This window comes from Aotus nancymaae, unplaced genomic scaffold (genome assembly GCF_030222135.1).
Source record: "Aotus nancymaae isolate 86718 unplaced genomic scaffold, 86718_ANA_hifiasm-v0.15.2.pri h1tg000108l, whole genome shotgun sequence".
NCBI classification, from domain to species: Eukaryota; Metazoa; Chordata; class Mammalia; order Primates; family Aotidae; genus Aotus; species Aotus nancymaae.
The window spans coordinates 26,155,807-26,169,850 of record NW_026988523.1 but is presented as its reverse complement, the minus strand read 5'-3'; the positions used below and the strand labels follow the sequence as shown (position 1 = coordinate 26,169,850).

Sequence of the window (14,044 nt, the reverse complement as noted above, 5' to 3'; positions counted from 1 at the left end):
GTGCAAATTCTCAGCTGGTTTATTTTGTGACTTAACATTAGTTAAGTCCAGTGTACAGCAGGGAAAGATGGGGCAAACCCTGAAGGAAAAAAAATAATGTTTGATAAGAGACAGGCCTTTTCACCGCCTTTAATTAAGTGTAGAATGCTGGCTTTTAAAAGGGAGAGCTGAGCCACTTTTCCAAGCTCCAGTGGTTTCGCAGTCCAGAGTTTCAAAATTTTCTTAGGTGTCCGTTTGGATGTACCCATCTAAATTCTCAGAGTGGTATTAGGTTGCTGCAAAAGTAACTGTGGTTTTGGCATTGCTGAAATTTGCCATTTGATATTGGAATGCATTTTTAAATAATTGTGGTAATGATATACATTATTTTAATATACATTTCCAGCTTTTTTTTTTACTCGAGACTTATTACTTCCTGTTTATTTTATATTTATTTTAGGCTATGAAAATGACATTAGACAGAAAGAAAATTTGAGAAATGTTCTTATTCAAGTTCAAAATGAGTTATAAAGCAACAGAGACAACTTGCAACATCGAGAAAGCATTTGGCCCAGGAACTGCTAACACATGTCCAGTGCAGTGGGGGTTTGAGAAGTTTTGCAAAGGAGACAAGAGCCTTGAAGAGGAGCAGAGTGGCCAGCCATTGGAAGCTGACAATGACCAACTGAGAGCAATCATCAAAGCTGATCCTCTTAAAACTACACAAGAAGTTGCCAAAGAAGAACTCTACACAGACCATTCTACGGACATGTGGACATTTGGCATTTGAAGTGAATTAGAAAAGTGAAAAAGCTCAAAAAGTGGGTGCCTCATGAGCTGAGCAAATATTTTAAAAATCATCACTTTGAAGTATCATTTTCTCTTATTCTACAGAAAAGCAATAATCCATTTCATGATTGGATTGTGATGTGTGGCGAAAAGTGGATTTTATACCACAACCAGCAATGACTGGCTTAGTAGTTGGACTGAGAAAAAACATCAAAACACTTCCCAAAGCCAAACTTGCACAATGAAAAAAAGGCCATGATGTTTGCTATTGTAAACAGTGCTGCAATGAACATACGTGTGCATGTGTCTTTACAGTAGAAGAAGACTTGGAACCAACCCAAAATGCCCATCAGTAACAGACTGGATAAAGAAAATGTGGCACATCTACACCATGAAATACTATGCAGTCATAAAAAAAGATGAGTTCATGTCCTTTGCAGGGACATGGATGAAGCTGGAAACCATCATTCTCAGCAAACTGACACAAGAACAGAAAAACACCGCATGTTCTCACTCATAAGTGGGTGTTGAACAAGGAGAATATATGGACACAGGGAGGGGAACATCACACACTGGGGCCTGTTGGAGGTTGGCGGCGGGGGGGTTAGGGGAGAGATTGCAGGGGGTGGAAAGATGGGGGAGGGCTAATATTAGGAGAAATAAATAACTAATGTAGATGACTGGGGGATGGCTGCAGCAAACCATCATAGCATGTATACCTATGTAACAACCCTGCATGATCTGCATGTGTACCCCAGAACTTAAAATACAATAATAAAAAAAGGGCATGATCACTGTTTTTTGGTCTGCTGCAGGTCTGATCCATTACAGCTTTCTGAATCCCAGCAAAACCATTACATCTGAGAAGTATGCTCAGCAAACCGATGAGATGCACCAAAACCAGCAACAGCTGCAGCTGGCATTGGTCAACAGAAAGAGTTCAGTTATTCTGCATGGCAACGCCCCACCATATGCCACACAACCAATGCTTCAAAAGTTGAATTAATTGGGCTATGAAGTTTTCTATCATCTCCCATACTTATCTGACCTCTTGCCAACTGACTACCACTTCTTCAAATGTCTTCACAACTTTTACCAGGGAAAATGCTTCCACAACCAGCAGGATGCAGAAAATGCTTTGCAAGAATTCATCAACTCTCAGAGCATGCATTTTTATACTACACGAATAAACAAACTTATTTCTCATTGTCAAAAATGTGTTGATTGTAATGGTTCCTATTTTGATTGATAAAGATATGTTTGAACCTAGTTATAATGATTTAAAATTCATGGTCTAAAATCACAATTACTTGTGCAGCAGAGAAGCTGGACTTTGATACACATAACAAAGTGTCCTTGGTTGGGCATTAACCATTCTTAGGGTTTGGACACTCTATTAAGTCCTAGGCCTGGCCCACATAATTTTCTACACCCTAGGCCAAAGAAAATCGGCACTTGCACTTTGCACAAGGTTGATTTTAGTCTTCCTTAAGGAGGAACTATGTTAGTTTTGCTTTAAGTCTATTTGAAATGCAAATACATTTTCTAAATATTTTAAAGCTATTGAGGATAGAAACTGTGTGAAATTTTTCACATGCTTTAAATTCTAGTCACATACATGTAAATCTGGTATGGAAATGGATAGATAATAGTTTTTTCTTTTGTTTTATATTTATCTTTATTCAGTTATAGAAAACAATCTTATCAGAGAAGCGAGATGGTAGACTATAAAAAGATGGAGAAGACTTTAAAATATCATATTGAATTGATTATAGGACACTGTAGGTCATCAGACATTCCAACTCACTCAGATATAAGGGAAAGACAAACTAGATTTTATCCAGGATTAGAGTTTAATCATCTATGAAAGAATAAAGGCTTCACTTAAAAAGTGCAGGTGAGACAAGGCAGGTTGATGAGAAGAGAGAGGTCCCTCAGAATAAGAAGTATAATGGAATAGCATTTGGGGATAAAAATGATTAGAATGGCATACAAGTAATAAATAACAAAATTTTTAAAATACTTATCGAGTACTTCCTGTGTGCCAAGTAATCTTCTAGATCCTTTAGTTAGAGAATCAGGTACAGATCTCCTCAGGTAGATTACATTCTGGTTGGTATGGGGGGTGAGGAGAGACATAGATAAATAAAACACTATGACCTTTCTGAGATGGGAAAATGTCTTTGAACCAGTGATTTTTTATTTGCATTTTTGTGAAATATCTTTTTTTTTTTTTTTTTTTTTTTTTTGAGGCGGAGTTTCGCTCTTGATACCCAGGCTGGAGTGCAATGGCGCGATCTCGGCTCACCGCAACCTCCGCCTCCTGGGTTCAGGCAATTCTCCTGCCTCAGCCTCCTGAGTAGCTGGGATTACAGGCACGCGCCACCGTGCCCAGCTAATTTTTTGTATTAGTAGAGACGGGGTTTCACCATGTTGACCAGGATGGTCTCAATCTCTTGACCTCGTGATCCACCCGCCTCGGCCTCCCAAAGTGCTGGGATTACAGGCTTGAGCCACCGCGCCCGGCCTGAAATATCTTTTTTTAATCTTTTTATTTTGAAACATTCTGAGTCACTGTATTTAAGAGATCAGTCTTGTGTGCAGCATATATTTATTTTTCAATCAATTCCAACAAATTCCAACAATCTTTGCTGTATAGTTGTGTTTACATCTTAATGTAAGTACTCACATATTTGGGTCAAATCTGTCATATCAATATTCATTTTCTATATGTCAAAAATAGTTTTGTTTCTTTCACTTTTCTTGCCTTGTTTTTGATTAATCAGTTCAATTTTCTCTACCTATCTGTTTGGTATTCATTTAGCAATTTCTGAAAAGATAACAACAGATGACATTGTCTTATTACAAAGCCTACCTTATGCTGGCATTTTTACCATGTTCTCGGTAATGCAGGAACCTTACAACATTATATTCCATTTGCTCCTTTAATGGTTGCTGAGCTGTCATTGACATGTATTTTATATTCATTCCACATGTAGTTTAAAACTCACCATAAATTTACAAATATTGTTTAAAAATGCCAATGTTAATTTATACATCTCACATATTTACACTTTCTGGTGATTTACATTCTTTATTATCACGTTTCTATCTGGAACATAATTCTCTCTAATGAGATTTCCTTATTAGTCCTAGTGCAAGTTTTGCTGGCTATTTTCTCAGATTTGCTTATTTTTGCAAATGCCTTTATTTCATTTTTATATCTCAAGTATATTTATCACATATAGAATTATATTTCAAAATTTAATTTTTGTCACCACTTTAAAGATATAATAGCAATTTCTTTTGCCTTTGATCATTTCTTGAGAAGTTAGGTCCCAGGCATTTATTACTACTTTGAAGATAAACTGTCAATTTCTAGCTTTTTTTCCCCCTTTCCTTTTCTCTCTGTTTCTTTTCTTCTTCTCTTCCTTTTCCTTCTCCTTCTTCTTTTTTGACAGTCTCACTCTTTTGCCCAGCTGGACTGTGTAATGGCATAATTTTGGCTCCCAGCAACCTCTGCCTCCCAGGTTCAAGCAATTCTTGTGCCTCAGCCTCCTGAGTAGCTGGGATTATCTGCATGCACAACCATGCCCAGCAAATTTTTTGTGTTTTTAGTAGAGATGGGGGTTTCACTATGCTGGCCATGCTGGTCAGGAACTCCTGTCCTCAGGTGATCTGTCCACTTGAGCCTCTCAAAGTGCTGAGAGCCACCACACCCAGTCTCCTGCTAGGTTTTAAGATTATTTTCTTCTTTTCTTTGGCTATCAGAAGTTTTATTTAATGTACGTTAGTGTGCTTTTCTTTGTGTTTATATTGCATGGGGTTGATAAAGTTTCTTTAACTTAAATACACATATTTATGTCTTTTTTTCACGTTTATTTTGGAAAATTTTGTGACACTTTCAGTGATAATGATTATTTTTCTTTATCATTCATACATATTGGTAAATATCTACCCCATATATCTCTTACCTTCTTGTCTGTATTTTTTCCTACTTTTCTGTGTGCTGCAGTTCTGATATTTACTACTGAAATTCTGAGTTTTCTAATCTATTAAACCCATATAACAGCTCCTTAATTTCCTTTATGTCATTACTCACCTCTATTTTCTTCACTGGCTCTATTTTATAAATTAAGTTGTCTTGATGGATTTTCCATGTTTTCTGTATTCATTATATCACTCTTAGTTATTTCAAAGCTCTTATTAAGTAACCCGCTATGCAGAATAAGTGTGAGCAAATAACTTTGATCATCTAAAAGCTTATTTGAGGTTTTACTGAAACTGATCTTTGCCTTGTGTGCCCTCACATTCTGGGTATAATCTTCTCTTTTAAGCATAGAATTGCCCTTAAGGCATAGCACTAACTGGCCTCAAAGAAAGCAAGGATGTTTGCTAGGGTCTGTCTACTTCATAGCAAGCTCTGTCTTCTTTATAAAGTCAGACTTTGTCAAGCTCCAGTCGGCCACTCTTTGTTCAACTTTTATCTCTATGATAACAATTGGCAAAAGCCACAAGATAATAATTGTTTATCTTTTCTCTAGTATTATAACCTTTCAAGTCCTCACGGTTTTTATGCCTCTGGTAACTTCAAATATCAGTTCCAAATGTTGTACCCAGTTTTCATAGTTGACATGTATCTCTGTGGGAAAGTTAGTGAGTTAGTCTGATACAAACTGCTCCATCATGGTTAGAAGCACAAGAATGTAACTGACAACTTAATACAAAGGCAACTGTGGTAATCTGAGAAAAGAGCATATCACATAGGAGGAAAACTGAGTACAGAACAATGAGTTATGAAAAAATGTGTCCAAGAACAATGAGTTCGAAAGAAGAGCTTTCTGTTTGAAGGCAGTAAGTAGGGCCACTATGGTTAGAACAGAGGTGATAAGTTGAAGTGAAGTCGTGGTACATGAATTTGGAGAAATAATCTTATAGATCTTAAAATAAAAACTTTGAATTTATTCTATATTTATTAATATGTTATTGGTAGTTTAAAAATGGGTCAACTGAAATAACTTATTTTTAATTCACAAGGGACTTTTGGAGTAATGAATGTCTTCATTAACTTGATTGTGATGATAGTTTTATAGGTGTATATATATCAAAATGTAAGTTGTACTTAAAGTGCAATTTATTTTATTTCAATTAGGCTTTAAGAAAAGTGTAAAATATGTACTTATAACTGGTAAATCTCTAGGTTGGTGGAAAGAAAAATATCAATCAGAAGTGTTTTGCAATAGTTCAGACAATAGATGACAGCAGCTTTGACGAAGCGTTGAGCCATAAAAATTTTGAGAAAGTTAGATTTGGGGACAACTTTGGATACTGGGGTCAATTTTAGAAAATGACATAGCTGAATGCCATTTATTCATTGAACATATATTTAACTATAGCTTATTTTGTGCTAGCCTAGTTTAAGATACTAGGAACATATAATCCACCATAACTTTCAGGGAACTTTTGCAAGCTGGTAGTTATATAATAAATCTTAATCAGAATTACAGAGAATGAAAATCAGAGAGCTGATTTCCAACACTGAATTAAATAAAATGCAAGATGGGCCAGGCACAGGCTCACACTTGTGATTCCAGCACTTTGGGAGGCTGAGGTGGGTGGATTGCTTTAGGTTGGAAGTTTGAGACCAGCCTGGCTATTATGGCAAAAACCCATCTCTACTAAAAATACAAAAATTACTTGAGCATGGTGGTATGTGCTGATAGTCCCAGCTACTCCGGAGGCTGAGGCAAGAGAATCGCTAAAACCCGGGAGGTGGAAGTTGCAGTGAGCTTATGTTGCCTCACTTCACTCCAGACTGGGGGACAGAGCGAGACTATGCCTCAAAATAAATAAATAAATAAATAAATAAATAAATAAGTATTTTAAAATAAAGTAAAATTCAAGAGAGTAAGAAGTATCTACTCAAGAAAATTATTAGAAAAATGTTGGGAATGAGGCATAGTTAGAGGATATATAAAGAAGGACTTTAAAACACACCTAACTACCACAATGATTGCAGGAATTAAAATCAACAAAATAACATTAACAGTAATATTATTTTCATGTAGCATATGTACTGTATTATATGTAAGGGCATGCTCTTCTTAGGTTTATGGTAAACTTTATATCAGTCAAGAAAACAGCAAATAATATATGCTAGAGTCCCTCCTCCAAATCTTATATAAGTATGAGTGAAAACCATGCACAAAACACAAGGAATAAGCTATATCATTATTCTATTTTCCATGTCCTTGATGTGACAGTTTCTAACAATAATCCTGAATTAACCAATGAGTTTTCAATATATGTCTTCAATTATTTTTATCTATATTTAACACTAGCCTGTTGATATCATTCACTTTAAAGACTCTCCGCCTGGAGAATACTTGCCAGTATATCATGGACTTCCATATTTAGTTTCTATACTTTCTTTACTAGATGCAATAAATTATGGGTATTGTTTTATTCACACATGACTGCATTGCAATTCAAAAGACCTTGGCAGCACTTTAGAATTACAATAAAATCATCATGGAGGCCAGATATGCATTGCTTTATTTCTTCAAACTGTCAGTAAACCATTCCAAGTAGAAGGGAGCATACACATAAATACATATATTAAATATAAATTTACTTTAGATTAAATCTGTGGGGATATGGAAAAATGGTGGAGTAGGATCAAGCACAGAGTTTGAAACAACTCCACAGCTAACATCATCCTGAACAGGGAAATGCTGAAATCTTTTTCTGTAAGAACTGGAACAAGGAAAAGATGCCCAGTCCCACCATTCTTATTCATCATAGTACTGGGAGTCCTAGCCAGATAAATTATGCAACAGAAAGAAATAAAAGGTATCCAAGGTGAAAAAGAGGAAGTCAAATTGTTCCTATTTGCAGATGACGTGATGTGGGGCTAGGAAAGCGACAGCATTAGGAGAGATATCTATTGTAGATGACGGGTTGATGGGTGCAACAAACCACCATGGCACGTGTATACCTATGTTACAAACCTGCACGTTCTGCATTTGTATCGCAGAACTTAAAGTATAATTTTAAAAAAAAAGAACAAAAAAGAGAAACCTAAAGATTCAACTAAAATAACTCTCAAAACTGATAAATTCAGTAAAGTTGCAGGATACAAAATCATCATATAAAAATAGTGAGCATTTATATGCAGAAACAGTGAACTAGTTGAAAAGGGATTTAAAAAGTAGTCTCATTTACCACAGCTAAGAAAAAAGAAAATAAAACTTAGGAGTTATTTAACCAAGGAAGTGAAAGACATCCACAAGGAAAACAACAAAATGTTGATGAAAGATACTGAAGAGGATAAAGCAATAAAAAAAATTCTATGCTTATGTATCGGAATAATTAATATTGTTTAAATGATCATACTACCCAAAGTAATCTACAGATTCCCTGAAATCCCTGACAAAATACCAATAACATTCTTCACAGATGTAGGGACGAAAAATCCTAAAATTTTTATGAAACCAAAAAAGACCCTGAATAGCCAAAGAAATTCCTGAGCAAAAAGAACAAAGCTGGAAGTATCACTACCAGACAATACACAACAAAGCTGTATTAACTAAAACAGCATGATACTGGGATAAGAACAGACACATAGATTAATGGAATAGAGTAACAAACACAGAAATTAATCCACTTACCTACAGACAGCTGATTTTAGCAAAGGTGTCAAGAATTTCCCTTAGGGAAAGAAGAGTTTCTTCAATAAATGATACTGGGAAAACTGGATATTCATATGTGGAAGAATGAAACTAGATCACCTCTCACTTGACAAAAATTAACTCAAAATAAATCAAAGACCTAAATATAACACCTGAAACTAGGAAACTACTAAAAGAAAACACAGGAGAAATGTTTCAAAACAATGGTCTGGGAAGCTATTTTATGGGTAAGGTCTCAAAAACACAGGCCACAAGAACAAATGAGATTATATCAAGCTAAAAAGCTTCTACACAGTAAAGGAAACAGTAGAGTGAAAAAGCGTCCTCCAGAATATGAGAAAATATTTGCAAACTATCCATCTGACAGAGGATTGATATTCAGAATACACAAGAAAGTAAAACATCTCAACAGCAAAAGAAATGCAACAAATTAGATTGTAAAATGAGCAAATGATCTGAACAGACATTTCTCAAAATAAGACATACAAAAAGTGGGCGGAGGATATGAACAGATACTTCTCAAAAGAAGACATTTATGCAGCCAACAAACATATATAAAAAAGCTCATCATCGCTGGTCATTAGATAAATGCAAATCAAAACTACATTGAGATACCATCTCACGCCAGTTAGAATGACGATCATTAAAAAATCAGGAGACAACAAATGCTGGAGAGGATGTGGAGAAATAGGAATGCTTTTACACTGTTGGTAGGTGTGTAAATTAGTTCTACCATTGTGGAAGACAGTGTGGCAATTCATTAAGGATCTAGAACTAGAAGTACCATTTGACCCAGGAATCCTACTGCTGAGTATATACCCAAAGGATTATAAATCATTCTATTATAAACACACATGCACACAAATGTTCACTGTGGCACTGTTTACAATAGCAAAGACTTGGAACCAACCCAAATGCCCATCAATGATAGACTGGATAAAGAAAATGTGGCACATATACACCATGGGATACTATAAAGCCTTAAAAAGGATGAGTTTATGTCCTTTTTAGGGACATAGATAAAGCTGGAAACCATCATTCTCAGCAAACTGACACAGGACAGAAAACCAAACACCACATGGTCTTGCTCATAAGTGGGTGTTGAGCAATGAGAACACACAGACACAGGAAGGGAAACTTCACACATCAGGGCCTGTCAGGGGTGGGGGCTGGGGAGGGATAGCAGGGGGTGAGGGGCTAGGGGAGGGATAGCATTATGGAAAATATCCAATGTAGATGACAGGGTGATGGATGCAGCAAACCACCAAGGTATGTGTATACTTTCGTAATAAACCTGCACATTCTGCACATGTATCCCGGAACTTAAAGTATAATAAAAAATTAATGATTAAATAAATAAATAAAGACATACAAATGGCCAACAGATATATTTAAAAAGTTCACTCTTACTGATCATCAGAGCAATGCAAATCCAAACCACAAGGAAGTATCATCTCACCCTATTGAGGAAGGTAATTACCAAAAAGGCAAAAGATAACAAATGCTAGTGAGGATGTGGAGAAAAGGGAAGACTTATACACTGTTGGTTGGGATATAAACTAGTACAGCCACTATGGAGAAAAGTGTGAAAGTTCCTCAGAAAACTACAGCTGGGACTACCACGTGACCCAGCAATCTCACTACTGGATATTTATCCAAAGAAAGGAAAATCAAAGTGTTAAAGTGTTATCTGAATCTCCATCTTTATTGCAGCCCTACTGACAGTAGCTAAGACACAGAATCAACACAGTATCTAATAACAGATGAGTGGATAAAGAAAATGTGGTATATATACACAGTAGAGTACTATTTGGCCATTAACAATTGAAATCCTGTCATAACGGCTACATAGATAGAACCGGAGGACACCATGTTAAGTGAAATAAGCCAGGTACAGAAAGTTAAATGCTGCATGTTCTCATTCACATGGGGAAGCTAAAAAAATGTTGATCTTATAGAAGTAAAAAGTAGAATAGAGGATACTAGAGGTTGGAAATGGTAGGGAGAATTGGGAGAACTGAAAAACATTTATTAAAGCGTACAGTATAGCTAACTAGAAAGAGTAAGTTCTATTTCGCTATTTATGACTACAGTTAATAATAATGTATTACCTGGTTTCAAACAGCTAGAAAGAGAATACTGAATGCTTCCAATACAAAGAAATAAAAACTGTTTGAGATAATAGATATGCTAATTATAGTGATCCAATCACTATACCTATGTATTCAAAGATCACTATCTACCTCAATATGTACAATTATTATATATCAATTTAAAAAATAAATTTTTAAGTTATTAAAAGTAATAAATGAAAAAGTAGTAAATAAACATAATTATAGTAAAATTTTATAATGTTTTACTTTGCAAGTAGTTGTAGACAATGGGAATTTAAGATATTTATTTTATGTTTTTATGTTTCTCTTTAGTCTTAAGAGACCAGGAGGTTCCTGTGCTACTTCAACATAGTTCTCTGGCAATGTTGGAGCCAGAAAGTGTGATAATTTTTAAATAATTATTATTGTTTAAATATAAAAATAGGAATGTTAATTTTAGTAAAATCAGCAAGATAATTACAATAACATTTATAGACTCTTAAAAGAGGAAAATGGTCTTTAAAATTAATGAAGGGGTAAACTTCATTCTTCTAAATGAGAAAAATCATAAGTGATAGCAATTAAAGTATATATTCATTCTCTCTGCAGACATTCAATTGCTCCAAAGAAATGAGATCTGCCTGGGAGTTAAACTGCGTATGGATCATCCTCAGGAGTGTCATTTCCCCTTCATCCTTCCAATCAATTGTACAAATACAATTGTTAACAATTATCAGCACAGCCTGTTGTATACCATTGTCAAATCTGTAGTCATTTTACTGTTTCAGTTTTTGAGCTCTGAATTCTTGTTCTTTCCAAGTTTTAGAAAAAATATATAATTTTTTTATCTGGTTAAGAATGCAGATATAATATTAAACCCCTTATCTGAAAATTTAAAAATAATGACTTGTTATTGTTTGTTAATTTAATTAAATTAAAGCAAGTAATTGCCAGTATCCAGAAAATAGCCATGGTTTCAAAGGTTATAGAGAACTAATGTAAACCTTTGGGTGAGGCCTAATACATACATTCTCTAGATAAATTATGCCGGAGTCATTAGTCTATAGCAAATTTGCACATACCATAGTTTGTAAATTATCTTAATATAGATTTAACAAAATTAAACAATTTTATCTGGTACTATGGATGACTGAGATAATATAATGTAGGAAATAAACACAATTTCTAGGCAAATTCATTTCCAAATAAAACTTGTGAATAAAAGTCACTGAGCTGATTGAGCAAAAATGTTCTTTTTTTAAAAAAAAAATGTATTTGGAATATTGTAATCACTTGACTGGATTCTATTATTCTTAAGTGTTTCAATGCTGCTTAGGCAGATGGACATCATTTCCCTTCATTCATATTGATTGTTCTAGAAGATGACTTAACCATAGAATTCATATATCCTAAAATTGCATTTCGCCCATTTGTTTCTAATATTTAGTAAAAATTACTGAATGAAAAGTTGAGAGAACTTTCAAATATTTTTCTTTACCTGAGGATTCATTTACCCTTGCCATTCATCATTGAGTAAGAACTATTTAATCCATGAAATATGTGTTGGAAATTTTAACCTAATGAGCATGATAGAACCAGGCTTAGGATTTTCTAGTGTCAGAAAAGAATTTAAATAAAAATTTAAAAATAAATATCAAAGCTTGTAAAATTCAGTGTCATTCATATCTTATATTATGTCGTTGGAATTTTCTTAAGCTTCCTATATTTTTATAACTTCTTTTAGATAACCCATTTTTGAGTGCTGGAAATAAAAATGAGCAAAGTATGTTGGTATTATCAATTTTTATTTATCTTGGATGTAAGTGGTAGATAAGGGCACTCTGAAAAAAATAAGTGATAACCAGGTCATGTGCAAGAAGTATGACTAGAAACAGGAAACTTTCTTTAGTTTAGTTTTCAAATAGTCAAAACAAGGTATCCAGTCTTATTTAGACATTTGAATTCTTTCAAGAACAGATGTCATCACCAGAGGTCTGAAAAAACGCATGAATTATCTGATTAATAATTATAATGATTCATGATGTATTAAATGGAAAATACTGAGGCATGTAAAAAAACCTTTTCATATGATGAATAATTGTGGGAATTTTTAAACTTTCACACACCCTATTACAAAGAGAAAATATTACTTTGACTTCTGTATCTATATTCTAATAAACAATCTATGTAAACATAGTGAGGTACCAAAAAACATAATCAAATCCTAAATCCTATATACATCTACTAACATAGGGTAATTTCCAAACATATGTATGGTCTGTATCTAACCACTTTTATGCCTCAAATTATTATTACAATTTTGATGAAAAAAATGATAGGAAGACACCAGCAGATATGCAAAAATAAAAGTTTGCTTAATATAATGATAATATTAATAAATTAGAGTAATAGAAGCTAACATTTATGTAGTACTTTATCCGTATATGACACTGCTGTAATCATCGTTAATGATAGTATATTTAAACCTCAAAATAACTATAAAAATACACATTATTATTAGTAGTAATAATCATCGATAGTATTACTAGTAGCATTCGCATTTCACAGAGGAGAAAATATTGATAAAAATGCCATATTATCAAGGTAAATAGTTACATCGTTTAGTAGACACATGTATTTTTGTTTTTCATTTTTGTTTTAGAGTTTCAAGTCCCCTTCTCGTAAATTCCCTGGGAAGCACACATATATTAATTGAAGTGAGAAGTCCATCAGATGTTTGTAAGAAGTTCAACATGTATCTTTGCTACAGTGTTAGAGAGAAGACGACTTTGTACTCCTGTGACTGTTGTGAGAGGCTTTGGGGGATTCTGACTACTTTCTAGCTGGGTGGAAATGTACAAGCCATAATCAATTGACATGACTGTCCATCATAACTACATGTTGCCCTGGGAACATGTAGTTAAATTTATTTTCCTCCCTAACATGAACAATTGTCCAAATCAGTTGAGCACAGCCTAAAGCAAAGACTGCAGGCTGGATTGTTGCAGGTCATTTCCAAACATCATTGCGACATGACATTTGCAAACTGGGACAGATTTCAAGTCTGCCTTGTATTCCTATACACACAAAACTGAAGTCCTGCTATTTCATTACCACTTCCTACTGCATTGGACTCATCACACAGGCTTCCTCACACAGTCAACCTTTTCCAGCAATTGCTGAAGAATCATGTTGTTTATTTAAGTCTCTTCCTGCTCTCTATTTGGAGTTGTTTCCTCTTGTCTTGTTGGGAGAGATCTAATTATCTAATTATTAAGGATATAGCATGCCCTTAATTATTCAGGCAATTTCTTCTTTGTCTTCCCATAGAACTTAAAAAAATTGCATCCCTTAACAAAATGAATTGTAATTATTCCTTCAGGAGTGTCTTTCTCAACAACTAGAATAGAATCTCTTCAAGAAACAAGTCATTTCAAATTGCTTTTAGTACTCTTGATTCTTACTGCAACTTCTGGCATATCATAATTTTTT

The 14,044-nt window shown here is 34.4% G+C and overlaps 1 pseudogene; it reads left to right on the top strand.

The window, feature by feature from the left end:
* The first annotated feature begins 442 nt into the window (after positions 1–442).
* On the top strand, positions 443–2,017 carry LOC135272281 (histone-lysine N-methyltransferase SETMAR-like; annotated as a pseudogene).
* Positions 2,018–14,044: the final 12,027 nt, after the last annotated feature.